Here is a 16438-nt window from a genome sequence, read left to right on the forward strand (position 1 = left end):
ATATTATAAGGTAATAGGGAGTGGGAGTTTATAATGATGTCTTTTAAATTTATCTTTTTAAATGTTTTAAATTGAAATAGAATTACATCATCTCTCCCTCCTTTTCCTCCCACCAGCCTCACCCAGTTAATTCTCTATTGAACCCTTCCTATATCCCCCACACTCAAGTTGATAACTTCTTTTCTTTGATTATATATATTTAAAAATATATATTTCTATGTATGCACACATATATAAAACTAGAGCCTGCTGAGTCTGGTTTTGTTATTTTTCTGTATATGGTTTCAAGGCTGACCACTCTGTATTGAACAACCAATAAAGGGGCTCATTCATGGAAGAGGCAATTTCTCCTTCTCCAAGCATTCAATTAATTGCCTATGGTTCTTTGTCTATGGGTGGGACCCTGTGGATTTTTCCCCTTCCACATTAACATATCCTCTGATATATGTATTGCTCTGGTCTCATTTATGCAGCCATTTTTAGGTGATACTGTTGTATAGCAGACTCCCTGGTATTCTGAATCTTACAATCTTTCTGCCCCCTCTTTTGTGATGTTTACATATAGATTATTCATGCAGCCTTGGTTACCCCTTAGGGTTTGAGGGTGAGCCCCTATTGCTGAAGGTACCACACCCTTAAGATTTGCAACTTGGGTGACTTGACCTGGATCTAATTGATAGTCTCTTTTCTATGATCTAGCTTCCATGGTTCCAGAAAATACTGTGCAAGATGCCAAGGGACAGAATCAATTAAACAGTCCTACCCAGATGTAACATCTGTGAACCTGGCATGACATGGATAAAGGAACAAGAAGTGGCACCATTTGCAGCCATCAAATTGGGCTTGAAGCTCACTCGATAGGAGGGAATTTATGCCTGGTACTGGAGAACCTAGAGCTAGTGAAGCCATTAGGATAGAAATCTACTACCACCATATTCCTGGACCAGCATAATGCCTTAGTACATTCTACATTTTATCCTTATACCCACAGGTAAATGCAGATACAACCCCTCCTTTCTTGATAGCAAAAGGAGACAATCACAGAACACCATAACTGGACAAAGTGTAGAGATCAATAGACCATGCAGAGCCCAGCTCCAACAAACACATCTACATCAGGGCTCCAGAATGCCATTTTTGAGAGGCATAATTCAATCCCCCAACAAATGCATCTGCATCACAGCTCCAGAAAATCACTTGTGAGGGGCATAATTCAAACCATTAATAGTGAGACAGAGAAACAAATAAAAATAAAAAAATGGAATACTTTACAATAAATAAAAGAAACAAATTAGCTTGTAACTTACATTTTAGCAATAAGAGCTTCTAAATGAATCCTCAATGTGCTACAGATGGACAAGCACTTAAGTAGGTATCAGGGACTTGAAACTTAACCCTAGCTCTGTCTGGATTGTATTCCTGGCCTTCAAAAACTAAGCTAACATCTTGAAGTTTTAATTTTCATAACTTGAAAATGAGTGGCTTTGACTTATAATCTCTCAATGTCTCAAGGGCTGAAATGATTTTTCAGCTACAGAAAAGTCATATAAAATTAAAAAGTGGTTAATGTATATGTTGATCACCATAGCAATATGGCATGTGTTTTGCACCTTTTCTAACCTTCGAAAAGAATGAGAAAAGAATTAAAGCTGAATGACTACCAAGATCAGGAGCCACCCGTGCAGTGATACAATGGGACATAACAGGATCTGGGGTGTATCTCAGTGGCAGAGCACTCGCCCAACATGCTGTGAGCCCCATGTGCAGCACTGAATAGTAACACCTTGGTACGAGCATAACCTTGTACTTACTAGGTCATATAGTGCAAAAATGGCCACACTGGAAGCAACTGACCATTTGACTGGGTTAATCCAAAGCTTTTTCATCCATACTCTAAATCCTATTTTCCTTAAAAAAAAAAAAAAAAAAGCAAATGGGGAGGGTGAATTGCACAACTGCCTAGCTTCCATTCTAGGTTACTTGTGCATATCATACCGTTAAAAACAAAATCCAAACATGTTACCTATTTAGATAGTTATCATTCTTTCCCTTGTTTGCCTTGTTGTTATAACAGGAAATATTTTAAAAGACTATTTTGTCTCACCATTTCAGAGGTTTAATTTTATGGTCAGCTGGTTCCATTGTTTTGGGTTCAAAATGAGAGAAGGTATTATGGCAGTTAGAGTGGGGCAGTAAGGGGTGGGATTTGAGCACTAGAAGATAGAGATGCTATTCACCTCATGCTGGTCAAGAAGTATAGCAAGAAGCACCAGTTGTGAACAAGATCATCCTCCAAAACAGCATGCCTCAAGACCCTATTTTCTGTGATGAGCCCCTCTTCCTAATATCCCATGCATGTATCACATAGTCAGTGAACTTGTCCATTGAAGAGATCAGTCATGATCCAGTCATGACACTATAGCTCCATGGCTGGTAACAACATCTTCAACACATGAGCTTTTCTTGGGGGGGTCTCTTCCTAGTCAAACCACAACAAATACTACAAAACAATAACTAGCAGCTGCCAAGTGTTTGCACTGACTCTGGCATTTTCATATGTATAACTTAGTCCTCCAAACAATACCACACAATAAATATTATTTTTACAGACAAAGACCCTTAGGTTCAGAGAGGTGATATGCCCAGGTATACACCGCTAAGAAAAGTAAAAGGGGATAGTCTGGAACCTGGACTTGTTATCCCCAATCAAGCTAACTCACCAATTACAAATGAGAGATGAAACATACAAGGAAAGTGAGGAGAGAGAAAGGGAGGAAGCAGTGGCTCATAACCCTGTTCCTATTTAGAAACAGTGAAAAGCTGTTTGTGATGGCACACTCTTTTAATCCCAGAATGCAAGAGGTCGAGGCAGGTGGATTTCTGTGTGTTCAAGACCAGCCGGGTCTAAAGAGAAGCGGTTAAAAACTGATGGCGAACAACAGTTTTCTACAGAAATTATTCATATGACATTTTTCCCAATTCTATTTTAAATGACCTCGGGCTCAGATGTATTGTTATAAAAGGAGAGACCCCAAGAAAGACAAACCATGAGAGGCAGATAACTCCAAATGTACAGAATGACATTGCATGTGTGTACATTTCCTTTTGATGAAAAAAGTCAGTGCAAAATCAGCAGCAGGTACTGAAGTCATGCTCTCCCTTTGGGAGAAAGAATGTTGGACCAGAACATGTCACCATAAGTCAAAGGCAAAAACATCCCAAGCAGACTGATATAGAGAGCTCTTATCCTGTGGAAATGCCCTTTGATCAGGATACATAATCACCATATTGCATCCAATTACAAGCTAAAGATGAAACATGATTGCTCCTGTCGTATTTATATCTAATCAGAAGTTGGGAGACAATTATGGTAATAAAGCATGGTGCTGGGGAGGAGAGGCCATGTCAGAATAAGAGGGCAAAGCTGGCTTAAACACTAACCCTGACCTGCAGAAGAGAAATAAAGGTATGCTGCTGCTCCAACGCCATGCCATCCAAGTGTGTTGGTGAAGATGGAGGTGAGAGGGTTGAGAGCTGAAAGCCAGCTGCAGGTACATAGTGGGCTCGAGGTCAGCCTGGCCTACATGAGATCCTATAAAAATGGAAATAAATAAATAAATAAATAAATAAATAAATAAATAAATAAATAAATAAAATCACACAAGCGATCATAGCTATGTCAACTACACAGTACAAAGGAACCAGATGGACCTCAGTATACAGACTGGTTTGAGTCAGTTGGACATCTGGGATGTCCAGGGGTGTACTGGAGTCAGGGGATGCTGAGTTCCACCAATACATGATTTTGTTTTGTTTCGTTTTACTTCTGACTCTTGATGCCTATTACCAGTAATGCATAAGGATTCCAGGCCCCATTCCCATCCTCCTGAACTTGAGTTTCTGAGGATGCAAACCAAAGGGACTACATTTTTTTTTTTTTTTTTAGAATACTGCTAAATTTTTGTATGTGCTCATCAAAAAGTGCTGAGTCAAAAAGAACCAAGATGTGCACATCTTAGCAGGGTACCAGCCCTTGAAACATTACAAAACCAGATAAAGTCACCAGTACTAAGTCAAGTTATTTGTCTACCACCAGGCTTAGCTGTTTTTCTTCTTCTAGTTGGAGATTCCTGGGGAAATTTCTATTTCCTCGTATTGTTTTGTATGTGTTTCTTTGATTTTTGCGATTATAATGTTATAATTACAACATTTCCCCTTCTCTTTTATCCCTCTAAGCTCTCCCATACACCCCTCCTTGTTCTCTTTTAAATTCATAGGCTCTGTTTTCACTAATTATCTTAAATGCATACATGCACATATACATATAAATTCCTCCACATAGCCCACTCAGTCTGTTTGATGTTAAATGCGTGTGTGCTTTCAGGGATGACCATTTGGTACGCTTTTCCCTGGGGAAGACTACCTCTCCCCCTTGCACCATTCCTCGGTTGCTTTTTCTTTGTGTGCCGTTGAGAGCTTATGAGCTTTCCCAATCCACTTTGGCAAGTCCATTGGTGTCATCCTTGTTCAGCTCACGTTTGGGCAGTTATGTTGGTGAGACTTTATTGGTGCAGCTTTTGACATTACTAGGAGACACAGTCTCACAGCACATTTCCAGACCCTCTGACTCAAGCAGTTTTTCTGGCCCCTCTTCTACAATGTTCCCTGACCCTTAGGTGCAGGAATGTTTAAAAATATATCAATTGGAACTGTGTACTCCAGCTGCTACAAAGAGAAATTTATTTGATGAGAGATGAAGATTATACCTACCAGGCTAAAGCATGGTAAATAAGAATCTGGGAAACAATAGGCTGGTGGATGTTTATTCGGGGAAAAATCACTTACACCAGAAACAGATGACCGCTGCAGGTTCCTGTCCCAAGGATGCCTCCAAATGCTCTCTGTCTCCGACCAGGAAGTAAGGGAGTGAGCTGGGATTTGGGGCTCCAGACCTAGTCCCCCCCCCAGGTCACCCCTGCACTTGATCCCATACCCCAGTGGGCGTGGTCAGTGCAACAGGTGAGGGTGGGGTGGATATCTCACTACACCAGGCTGGACTCTGGAAGGGAGCACAGGGAGTCTGGGTATGGAATGGGCTGGTGGAGGCAGCACAAAGAGACCTGTGGATGGTTGCAGGTATGAGGGTCCTAAGCCAACCTAGAGCTGGTCAGCAGTGCTGGTAGGGGTGCTCAGACTAGGCCCTGGGCTAGCACACAGGATGTGGAGTACTGATGGATTCTGAGGAAGATTCAGCAATTGTGTACTCACAATTGAGTCCATCATGCTCCAATGGATAGTTCCAAACCCACGGCCACACAGTCTTGACTAAACTCAGTAGGTCATGAAACAATACAAAAAAGCATAAATGTAGGAAAAGGGGCCTGTATGGAAGAGGTGGGTTGACAGTTACCAGAATATGTGTGTGTGTGTGTGTGTGAGAGAGAGAGAGAGAGAGAGAGAGAGAGAGAGAGAGAGAGAAATAGATTCAATATCAATAAAAGATATTTTTAAGTTAAGACTTGTTCTTGATTTAACATCTTAATTATGAAATTTTCAAATGCAAAGAAAATAAAAGTCAGTGTTATATATCTCCCTAGGAAGATATTTGTTCTTCAAAATTCTTTTATTGGGGGCAAATAAAATGAATCAACCATCAAGTGCACACACATACAATTTACTTTGTATTTGCTTTAAATGGTTGCTATTTTATCTTTAAACAAGGATATTTCTTTTAGTACCTATTCTGTGTTAGTGCCTATTGTGTTAAGCACTTCAAATGTATTGCTTCACTGAACACCCATGACAATCCTCAGGTGAGTTCCATTATTATCTCCCTCTTGCCTAGAAAGAACTGATGTTTGGAGAAGTTAGGTAACATAGCCAAGGTCAAAGAGCTGTGAGAGCCAGGATAATGAGCTCCTGTGTGTCTCATCTTGCATGAAGGAAGGAAGGAAGGAAGGAAGGAAGGAAGGAAGGAAGGAAGGAAGGAAGGAAAGCAGATGGTAGCAAACAATACAAACTCCACCAATTTACTGGGCATGGCTGGTCATTCCTATAATTCTTGTACTCAGGATGCTGAGGCAAGAGAATCTCAAGTTCAAGGAGATTCTGGGCTGCATAGTGAAACTCTGTCACAATAAAATGATGAAATGAAAATAAAAGTCCCTAAGCCCTTTACATTTGGCTTTGGAATGCACTAGGTGATTTTTTGGCAGCAGAACAGCTTCCCTAATTAAGTTTGTTTAGGAAATTAGTCTGCTGGCATCAAACCCTTGTCAGCTGGGACCACCAAAGTGGAAGACCTGAACATGTTTTAAAAGAACCAATGAGTAATGCCAACTTGACAGTATCTCAAAGGATAAAAAGTGTCATGGGGTTAGAATCTGAGCAGTCTGCAGAGTGGTTTGATGTTCCCACCTTGAGTGAAAACCCTCATTGAAATCTCCTACTTCTAGCCAATTTATAGCTTTCATCTTTGTGCTCCCCATAGATTTCCTCTTTAGCATAACATCCATGCCATGTAATGACAAGACGAGATAACTAATGGGAGGTTGCTCCTGACCCCTAATATTCTCACACTGAAACTCGATTAGATTCTACATTGGCAGTTTCTTCTTACTCCAATCTACCAGCTTCTCCCTGCACCACAAAGTGTAAGGTCTCTCAAGAGCAAAGCAATTTATTTAATAACATAGTTAAATAGATGGGAAAGTGCATTGCATTTAAAAATTCCAGAAAGAAAATGGCCTAGCATGGCCACTTCTGATGCTGTGGCATGACTGGCCCTTCGCCCTCTTCATCCTTTTTACTCTGTCATTCTCAGTTCATTTGAGTGGAACAACCAAAATTAGTTTCCCAACCATATAGTTATACAGGGGCTATAGCCTTTTTTGAGGCAAAACCCAGACTCTGGCTAACTGTGCTCAGAACCCAGGGACCTTCCTTCAGAGTCTAGAGGAAAATCAGACACTGAGAAACTGGCATGCTTTTGTCTAGAATGTAGACAAATGCAAAAAAAAAAAAAAAAAAAAAAAAAAAAGCCTGAGATTCCTGCTGTTTAAAAATCTGATCTCCTTTCTGTTCTGAAAAAGATGAAAACAAATCTCTTGTCCACTAAACACTGAGGAAGGTCTTTAGGGATACACACACACACACACACACACACACACACAAACACACACACACACACACACACACAAACACACACACACACACACACACACACACACACACCTTACCTTGAGAAAATGAAGGAGTCTACTGCACTTAAGGGCATGTCTATATTCTCCCCTCACAGTAGTGGAAAGCCCTTGACTGTAAGATTGTAATATATGAGAATTTGGAAGTACAAAATTGACTCAGCCTGTCCTGGAACTGCCATTGATTCCTTTCAAGCAATGACTGCTCAGTTGATTGGTGAATGATGCTGCCTGGGTACAAACTGTAGCCTGTTCTCAGGGGAAAACCACTTATACTGTGTTTGAAGCTTAGCAAAAAGGTCTGAACTAGGAACTACAGAGGTGGTTCAATGGTTAGGAGCAGGTCTGAGTCTCAAACCAATATGGTGGCTGGTGGCTCACAACCATCTGTAACTCCACTTCTGTAGGATCTGATGCCCTCTTCTGGACTCCAAGGCATACAATGGGCACACCGCAGTACATGCAGGCAAACTACCTATACACATTTTTAAAAAAAACAAAAACCAAATAAAAAAATACTTCTGTTTAAAGGTCTGAGCTGACCACATTTGTCAGGTTGTTTCTGGCTGAGGCTGAAAAGAACCCAGCTATAAATCTTGAGGAATTAACGTGGATGACAGGAAAACATTGAGAAGGATGCTCAGAGCTTTTAGCTAAGACAGTAGGGCTCTATATGTAGGGCTAATTAAGCTTTTCCCTACATGTTCCCTTTCTTATTAACATCTTTCACTCATCTCCATTCATCTTTCTTTCTTTAGTCCCAACTCTGGCAAAGAAAAGAGTCTACTTTCCAAAGAAAAATTCCCTACAGGCTCACATCTTGACCTTCATTCTCACTATGAATCAGCAAGTCATGTTCAATGTCTCCCTCTCCTCAGGTCTTTTTTCTCTGGCTTCACAAATGCTCAAGACCCTATCCCATAGGTCATTTTTTAGACAAGGTCTCATGTAGCCCAGCTGGCCTCAATTAAATTCTTGATGCTTCTGCTTTAGCCTCTTTCCAAGTGCTGGTATTACAGGATGAGCCAACAGGCATAGCTATCCATAAGCTTTTCTTACAGACCCCTTCCTTGGCCCTAGAATTGCTGTGATCTGCTTACCTCCCCTTCACTTCTATGACTGTTCCTTTAAATCTTTGAAATCCATCTTCCAACCAACAAGTCTACCAAAAAATATCTTTTATCAAGGATTTGAGTGCATCTAATCACTAAGTAGAAATAGCCTTTGTCTCCAAATTCATTTCCTTGACCTTTTTCAAACTATTTTTTAAAACAACTACTGGCCAACAGTTCCATCATTAGAGGCAATTTAGAAAATAAATCCACGTCATCTTCCACTGTTTTAACACACAATATTTATATTATACATGTATGAGAATTTCATACATATATAAAATGTATTTTGGTCAGATCCACACTCATTCTTCTCCTTCCAACTCCTCCCAGACTCTCGCATCATGTCCACTGTAAGGAGTATGGGTTTTTCCTCCCGCCACCAGTCTTGTCCCGCCGCCGCACCAGCCCCAAATAACACACTGAGACTCTGTATTAGATATTATACTGTTGGCCGGTTACTACTTTCTTATCAGCTAGCTCTGTCTTAAGTATTAACCCATTTGTGTTAATCTATGTATTTCCATGTGGTCTTCTTACTCGTTACAGTCCACCTCTCCACTTCATGTCATTTTTTTTAACTCACTGTGTCCAATTATTGCTGGCTGTATATGCATGGATGTAGAACCATCCACTAAAGTATGGAGTGACAGCCCTGAAGAAAACTGCTCCTCAGCTAGGGGTGCCATGTCATCCTTTCCTTTTGCAATAATCTTCAGTAACCCCTTATCAGCTGCCTAGCAAAGGGAAGAATCTTCAACCTGACATCCTAGGCCCGGATATTTCTCTCTGCACTCATCTCCATGTCTCCTGGACATACATACTCTATGCTGGCCTACATCACTTCCTATTCTCAGTACTCCTGTTGCCGTGTTTGCCTCTGCAATATTGTTCTCACCATTCCTTCGACTTATATGTCCTTGTTTTGGGTACCTGGTTTGTGTCAGAGCAAGATTATATATCACTTACCCTGTGAATCTTTTCTTGGTCCTACAGACATTTGCAAGCACTTTTGTAATGTAGGTTTGTTTATTTATTTGGTTGGTTGGTTGGTTGGTTAGTTGGTTGATTGGCTGTTTGCTGTTGGTTTGGTTGGTTGGTTGGTTGGTTTTTTGATTGTGTGGTGGTTGATTGGTTGTTTAGTTAGATGGCTGGCTGTTTGGTTGGATTTTAGCTTTGTACTAACCCATTTGCTCCATAAGGACAGACACCAGATTTCTGTATTCCTGTGATATTCAACACAATACTTTCTTCATAATTCACATTCAATAATTTTCTGTCAAATAAACTTAAACTGTGCTGTTTATGATGATTCTGACCCATGATTTCAATAATTTCCAGCGTTATTAATCTTACTTACTGAATCTTTGCTGTCTCTAAAAGGAATGAGATAAAATGTGCCTCTTTCACCCCTCTGCTGGGTAAGAAAAGTGAAACTCTTCCAGAAGTACTAAGCATGATGCATGTGATCAGCAGGTATGCTATTAAACACAAAACTAAAACAAACAGAACAAAAACTCAAAAAAAAAAAAAAAACAAAACACTCAGCAACACCAAAGCTATGAAGAGTGTCTGGGGCCAGAGCCAGCAATGCCAGATGCCAAAAAGTTCAAGCCAAGGGTGTGAGCGCAGCACAATGAGGAAGAGAGTGTGAATCTGAAAGGGTGCTGTCCAGAAACCTGTATATAATCTAATCCAGCATGCATGTGATCATCTAAAAGACACTGGGCCTCCAGAAGGTACTTACACCCAAGGCCCTCATACTTGGGACAGCTATAATTTTCCTGAAAAGAAAAAGCTGCCGAGCAGTTGATGTTTAGTGGAAGATGAAAAGGGAAACATCAGAAACACCGTTGTTTCGTGCAAATAATACTAATTTAGTGAGAAGAAGAAGCTGGCCTTGGAGAAGAAACAAAAATGGAGGGCCTTGAAACCAGAAACAACAAACAGCCTCTTTTCCCTGCAGTTGAAAGACAGTGTGATGAGCAGGGAGGGTACTGCAAGGGCTAAGGAACATGTCTGGGATTTGTTCCTGCTATTATTTTACACTGACTCAGTGCTTCTCATTTCTGAGCAATATCATGGAGGACTAAAAGATAACAGGCTTTGGGACATATCTCAGTTCGAATTCTCTCCTTGTAACTGTCTCTGCTCCTTAGGCAAACTCTGGCCCCTCTAAGTAAGCATCAGCTTCCTCAACTGAAAACTGAAAGCAGATATACTTGCTTTGGAGGGCGATTGAAAGGCTGATGGTAACAAGAGCAACATTTATTGGATGGTAGGCATGGTGAGGATAGTTTTCACATATAGTCTCCACATGTTATTACATGACTATCTGACCTACATTCTATTAGCTCTGCTACTCCATAGATGAGAAAATGAGATGTCAGAATGAAGAATTTATCCAAAGTCATTTGACCTGTGGGTAGCACCGCTAGCAAGTTATGCCCTTACTACCATAGCCAATCTTCCTAGAGGCCATCTTTCTGTCTTCAAAACAGCCACATCTTTTTAAATTTATTCTTTTAAATTTCATTTTACATTCCAACAACAGTTCTCCCCATTACCCCTCCTCCTGCTACCATCCCCCCTCAAGCCCATCCCCAGTGCACTCCTTCTAATAGTAAGGGCTCCCATGAGGCGTCAACAAAGTCTGTCACAATAGGTTGGGTCAGGGCCAAGCCCCTCTCCCATGCATTAAGGCTGAATATGACATCCCACTATAGGGAATGGGCTCCAACAAGCTAGTTCATGTACCAGGTTTATATTGTGGTCCTACTTTCAGGGTCCCCTCAGATAGTTCAAGCTTCAGAACTGTATCCCACATACAGGGGTCCTAGTTTAATCCCATGGAGTCTCCACAGCTGTCAGTCTAGATTTCATGAGTTTCCACTAATTTAGATCAGCTGTCTCTGTTGATTTCTCCATTATGATCTTGACCTCCCTCTCTTCTACTGGATTACCGGAGTTCAGCCTGGTGCTTGGTTATGGATCTCTGCATCAGGTTCCATCAATTACTGGATGAAGGCTCTATTGTGATAGTTGGGGTATTTACCGACCTGACTATAGGGACAGGCCAGTTCATGAAACCTCTTCACTATTGAAGTGAGTCTTAGCTGGGGTTATTTGTGGGTTCTTGGGAATTAGCGTAGCATTTAGTTTCTCTCTAAGCCCATAGTGGCTCTATCTATTATGATATCTCTTTCATTGCTCATCCACCACAATCCTCCCCACCCAACCATCCTGTTTCCTCGTGTTCTTATACCCCCATTGCCATCCCTCCTGGCCCCAGTTTACCCAGTAAATCTCATCAAATTTCCCTTCCCAGAGTGATCCATGTGTCCCTTAGGGTCCTCCTTGTTACCTAGCTTCTCTTGAGCTGAGGATTGTAGTCTTATTATCCTTTGCTTTACATCTAACATCCACTTACAAGTGAATAATACCATATTTGTCTTTCTTAGTCTGGGTTATCTCACTCAGGATGTTTTTTTTTTTTCTAGTTCTATCCATTTGCCTGCAAATTTCATGATGTCATTTTTTTTAAATAGCTGAATGGTACTCCATTGTATATATATATCACATTTTCCTTATCCATTCTTTGGTTTGGGGGCATCTAGGTTGCTTCCAGGTTCTGGCTATTACAAATAAAGCTGTTATGAACATTGCTGATCAAATGTCCTTGTAGTATGATTGAGCATCCTTTGGGTATATGCCCAAGATGGGTATTGCTGGGCCTTAATGTAGCTTGATTCTCAATTTCCTTAAAAACTGTCATACTGAAAATCAGCCCCATCTTATATAAAGCACACATCTATAATCCTTGCCCTGCATTTGGGAGGCTGATACATGAAGATTATGTGTTTGAGGCCAGACTGGGCTAGGTAAGACCTCTTGTTTTGTCCTTGGGGCTGAAGTGGGGACAGCTAAATGCTTATACCTTCCTTCATCTGTTGCTTCTAGAACATTCTTATTTTGTAACATCCCAAGAATTACAATACCCTATTCCCAACTGAGTTATGCACATAGCACCCACAGCAGCATTCTGGGATGGGTATTGTTACTAAATAAGCTAATGTATAGTGACACAGTGACACCTGACTCAATGAGAATAATGATTGCCAGTTTTTATAATGGTATGTTTTTCAATCAAGCTGCAAAACGCAGAATCCCAACAAAAGGGAAAGAGATGTTAAGAACTGGCCAACAGCAGGGAAACACTATCAAAAGAATAGCGAAGATAACTTTTGGGGGCAAGAATTAAAAGAAATCCCACTCAGTTGCTATCATAATAAAAAACAAAACTTCATCTAATAAATAAAAGTGCACAAAGAAAACTTGTATTTTATATCTAAATAATGAAGGAACTAAGGGAAAGGGCTTAAAGGAGAAAACTTTCAAAAGAGAGGGCTCTGTGTGTCTCCATTGAAGCTGAGCAGAGAGGAACCGCAATTCTCAGGCTTTAGGGGTTCTGACCTTGACAGTGGAGAGAAACTTCCATAAACATTAAATGGGTCCCTCCCTGAACTGGGTTTTCAAGGAGGTCACAGCCTCTCTAAATCCCATCTCTGGAACTTATATCCCGGGAGGAGAATGGGGCAGAGAAAAACCAAACAGGATTAAAGGAGAGAAAGGGAAAAGACATGGAGAAGGGGGTGTAGTAACAACAGCCAGCATTCCCTGCCTGGCCGTCTCCTCAGCCACCATTCTCAGAAGCCTTTTTTACTCTACCTTCGTCCAGCTTTGCTGCCTTCATGGCAGCCCCCAATTGATAGTCAGCAAGCTTGGTGTGCTCCATTGTCAATCCCATACCTTCATTGACTTCCTCCCAAACTCAACAAGATGGTGCAGTTGTCTACCACCTCCTCATAAGGAAAACTAGATCCATCTTTCTCTTTCTCCCTTTCTCCATTTCTGCTTCCCTCCCTCCATCCCTCCTTTCTTCCCTTCCTCTATCCTTCTCTCCATCTCCCTACCTCTCTATTCTCTCTCTGCCAACCTTTGTATACTCAGATTATCTCGGCTGAACCTACATAGCATTCCCATTGGACTCAGTTCCACAAATAGTCTGTTTATGTGTATAGCTGTGTATGGTGAGAAAGGGATAAGTACCTCAGAAAATTGCTTCAAGTTTTACCATGTTAAGCCTAGGGGCACATCCAAATAATAGATCAAAGATGTCTTATCTTTGCGCTACAGTATAAAAATAGCCTCTCCCTCTTGATCTCAATTCTTCTCTTTGGCAGCAGCAATAGAATTATTTTTCTCACTCTCCACTTTCAATTCAAGGCTTTGACACATAACCTGCTTCACTTTTTCAATACCATGATGCATTCCCAGCATTTGGGACCCCAAGCATCAGAATTCAAGTGTTCTTGCAGTTCACTGATGGAGAACAAAAGCAGGTGAATATTTGCAATCCATATATGAACAGCGAATATTACCAATCAGAAGATCAAAGTCATGAAATGTTGCCGAGAAATTCATTGTCTTAGTGCCTGTGCAATATTCACAATAAAGGGTGATTTTTTTTTTATCATTGAAATGTCTCATTTAGTCAGAAGGAGCATCTGCTAGCTTGGTAATTTTCTAGAAGAAATGGAATTTTACACCTGTCACTGAGACCATTCTCTGTTAGGCCTTTTAAATGAGAAAAGGTTAATTATTTCAAGTCTGGTTATAACAGCTTCATTGAGGTTCCATGTGCTAGCTGATTAGGAGGGTATTACAACAAATATCCGATTGTTGGCATGACAGAGATCATGGCTGTGTCTTCCTCAGCTGTGTTGGTGGGACCCAGCTGACAGAACCCACATGTGGTGCTTTGTAATGAAGAGTAGCTGGTTGGCATTAAGTAGCTCGAAAACTTGGCATTAGTCACATACATTACCGTGGCTTATGTTTTATATCTAAAGATTCCAAAAAGGGAGAAAATCTTGGAGTAGTTTAATTCCAGGAATGTTAAAACAAACAAACAAACTAGTGTTTGTTGACTGCCCAACCCTAAATAGGATGTCTGTATTCACACCCCTGTAAGGATCAGGGTACATTGCTGAAGAAAGGAGAGAAAGAAACAAGAGCCAGAGGAAGTGAAGAACCAGTTGGACATTGTCTCCTGGGCATGACATGGCTGTTGCACCCTAGTGTCCATGGCAGGTGTGATTAGCTGCAAAGTGTCAGGCCTGTCAACAATGTGCTATGGAAAAGGGAGAGGCTCAAGGGCCCTACCCTTCCCTTGGGATTTATAGCCCTGTAGTGGCTGATGGGGAAAGGAAGACATTTTCTCCAGCGGTGTGGGCCCTAGTAAGGTTCCCATTTTTCTATGAATAATCCTAACAAAACTCATAGAGACACACACACAGTGAGAGAATATGAAAGTAGACAAAAGGATGCTTGGAAATAGAAAAGGGATTAATGAGGGTAATAAGGAATAAATCATATTTAATATGACCATGCATTATGTGCATGTATGAAAATGACATAAATGAAACCCGTTATTAGCACACACAGTTAGTGTGTGCTAATAAAACAATAAAGTAAAATATAAGGACTAGTAAGTTAGCTCAGCAGATAGAGGGACTTCTGCACAAATTTGATGTCCTGAGTTTGATCCCCAGATCCCACAAAGTGAAAAGAACCAACACCCCAGAGTTGACCTCTGGCCTCCACATGCATGCCATGGCATGGATGTGCTTGCATTCATACTTACACAAACACACACATACACACACACACACACACACACACACACACACACACACACGATTTTTAATAAAATAGAAAACACAGACTTACTTAGAACCTATCAGTGTGTTTTCCAAATGTTTCTTTATATTTATCCATTCCATTTGCAATTGATTATAAAATTCTACATGTTGCTTCCATTTTCCTAATAACAGTACATTGTGAAATGCTGTACATTGCCCTAGAGGATATGCTTCCCACGGACCATCAACTTGCAAACACGTTCTTCATGCCAGCTGTTCAGTTGGCCACCACATTCAACTTTGGCCTTGCAACTACAGCATACGCAAATGGGCCTCCCTTCAAGAACTTCATTAATAGCCCTGAGCATCTGCTCACATTTCAAGCGTTGGATACTAAATCCAGAGAGGAATTGTCATATGGCTGCATTGTTTCACTTTAAATTTTAAACTTCCAACTGCTCTGGGTTTAAAACAATAAACAAGCAGCGCTCCTTTACTGTGTGTGTGTGTGTGTGTGTGTGTGTGTGTGAGAGAGAGAGAGAGAGAGAGAGAGAGAGAGAGAGAGAGGGAGAGAGAGAGGGGAGAGTAAATAGAAAAGAACATGAAAATACATTAATATGTGAATAGTTTCCCCTATAGTGTGGAATTGGAAAGCGGGGTATAAGGAACTTTTGTTCTTTATACTGAATAGAAGAATATGTACTGTCTGAATTCTTGCATTCATTACACAGTAATTGCTCTATCACTAAAAACCAACTTTCAAGGCTAGTACTATAGCTCAGTAATTAACAGCATCTGCTCCAGTTATTAGGAACAAAGATCGGACTCAAGCACCCACATAAGGAGATAATGTTTCCAACAAATGCCTATGACTCCAGCTTCAAAGGAGACAGAGACAAGAGAAATCCCATTCCCAACTAATACAGGTTGGTTCACACCCAGCCATCTGTAACTCCAGTTCTAGGAGATCTGATGCCCTCTTCCGGCCTCTATGGGCATTGCATCACGTGACACACAAATATACATACAGGCAAAAGAATTGGGTGTCAGTTGGGCAGACTATGGTGCCGCTGGCAGTGGAACCAGTATTTATCTCTAGTGCATGAACTGGCTTTTTGGAGGCCACTCCCTATGGGGGGATACTCTCTTAGCCTAGATACACGGGAGGAGGGCCTAGGTCCTTCCCTAAATGATGTGACAGATTTTGATGATCCCTCATAGAAGGCCTCACCCTTTCTGTGGAGCAGAAGAGAGATGGGATGGGGGGTCTGTGGCGGGGAAGTGGGAAGAAGGGAAGGAGAGGGAACAGGGATTGATATGTAAAATAAGATTTTTTAATTTAAATAAAAATTAATTTAAAAGAAGAAAACAGAAACTGAAAGGATTTAAACTAAAAGTATTCTGTACCTCATGGATTTTATTA

Source organism: Phodopus roborovskii, unplaced genomic scaffold (genome assembly GCF_943737965.1).
Source record: "Phodopus roborovskii unplaced genomic scaffold, PHOROB, whole genome shotgun sequence".
Taxonomy (NCBI): domain Eukaryota; kingdom Metazoa; phylum Chordata; class Mammalia; order Rodentia; family Cricetidae; genus Phodopus; species Phodopus roborovskii.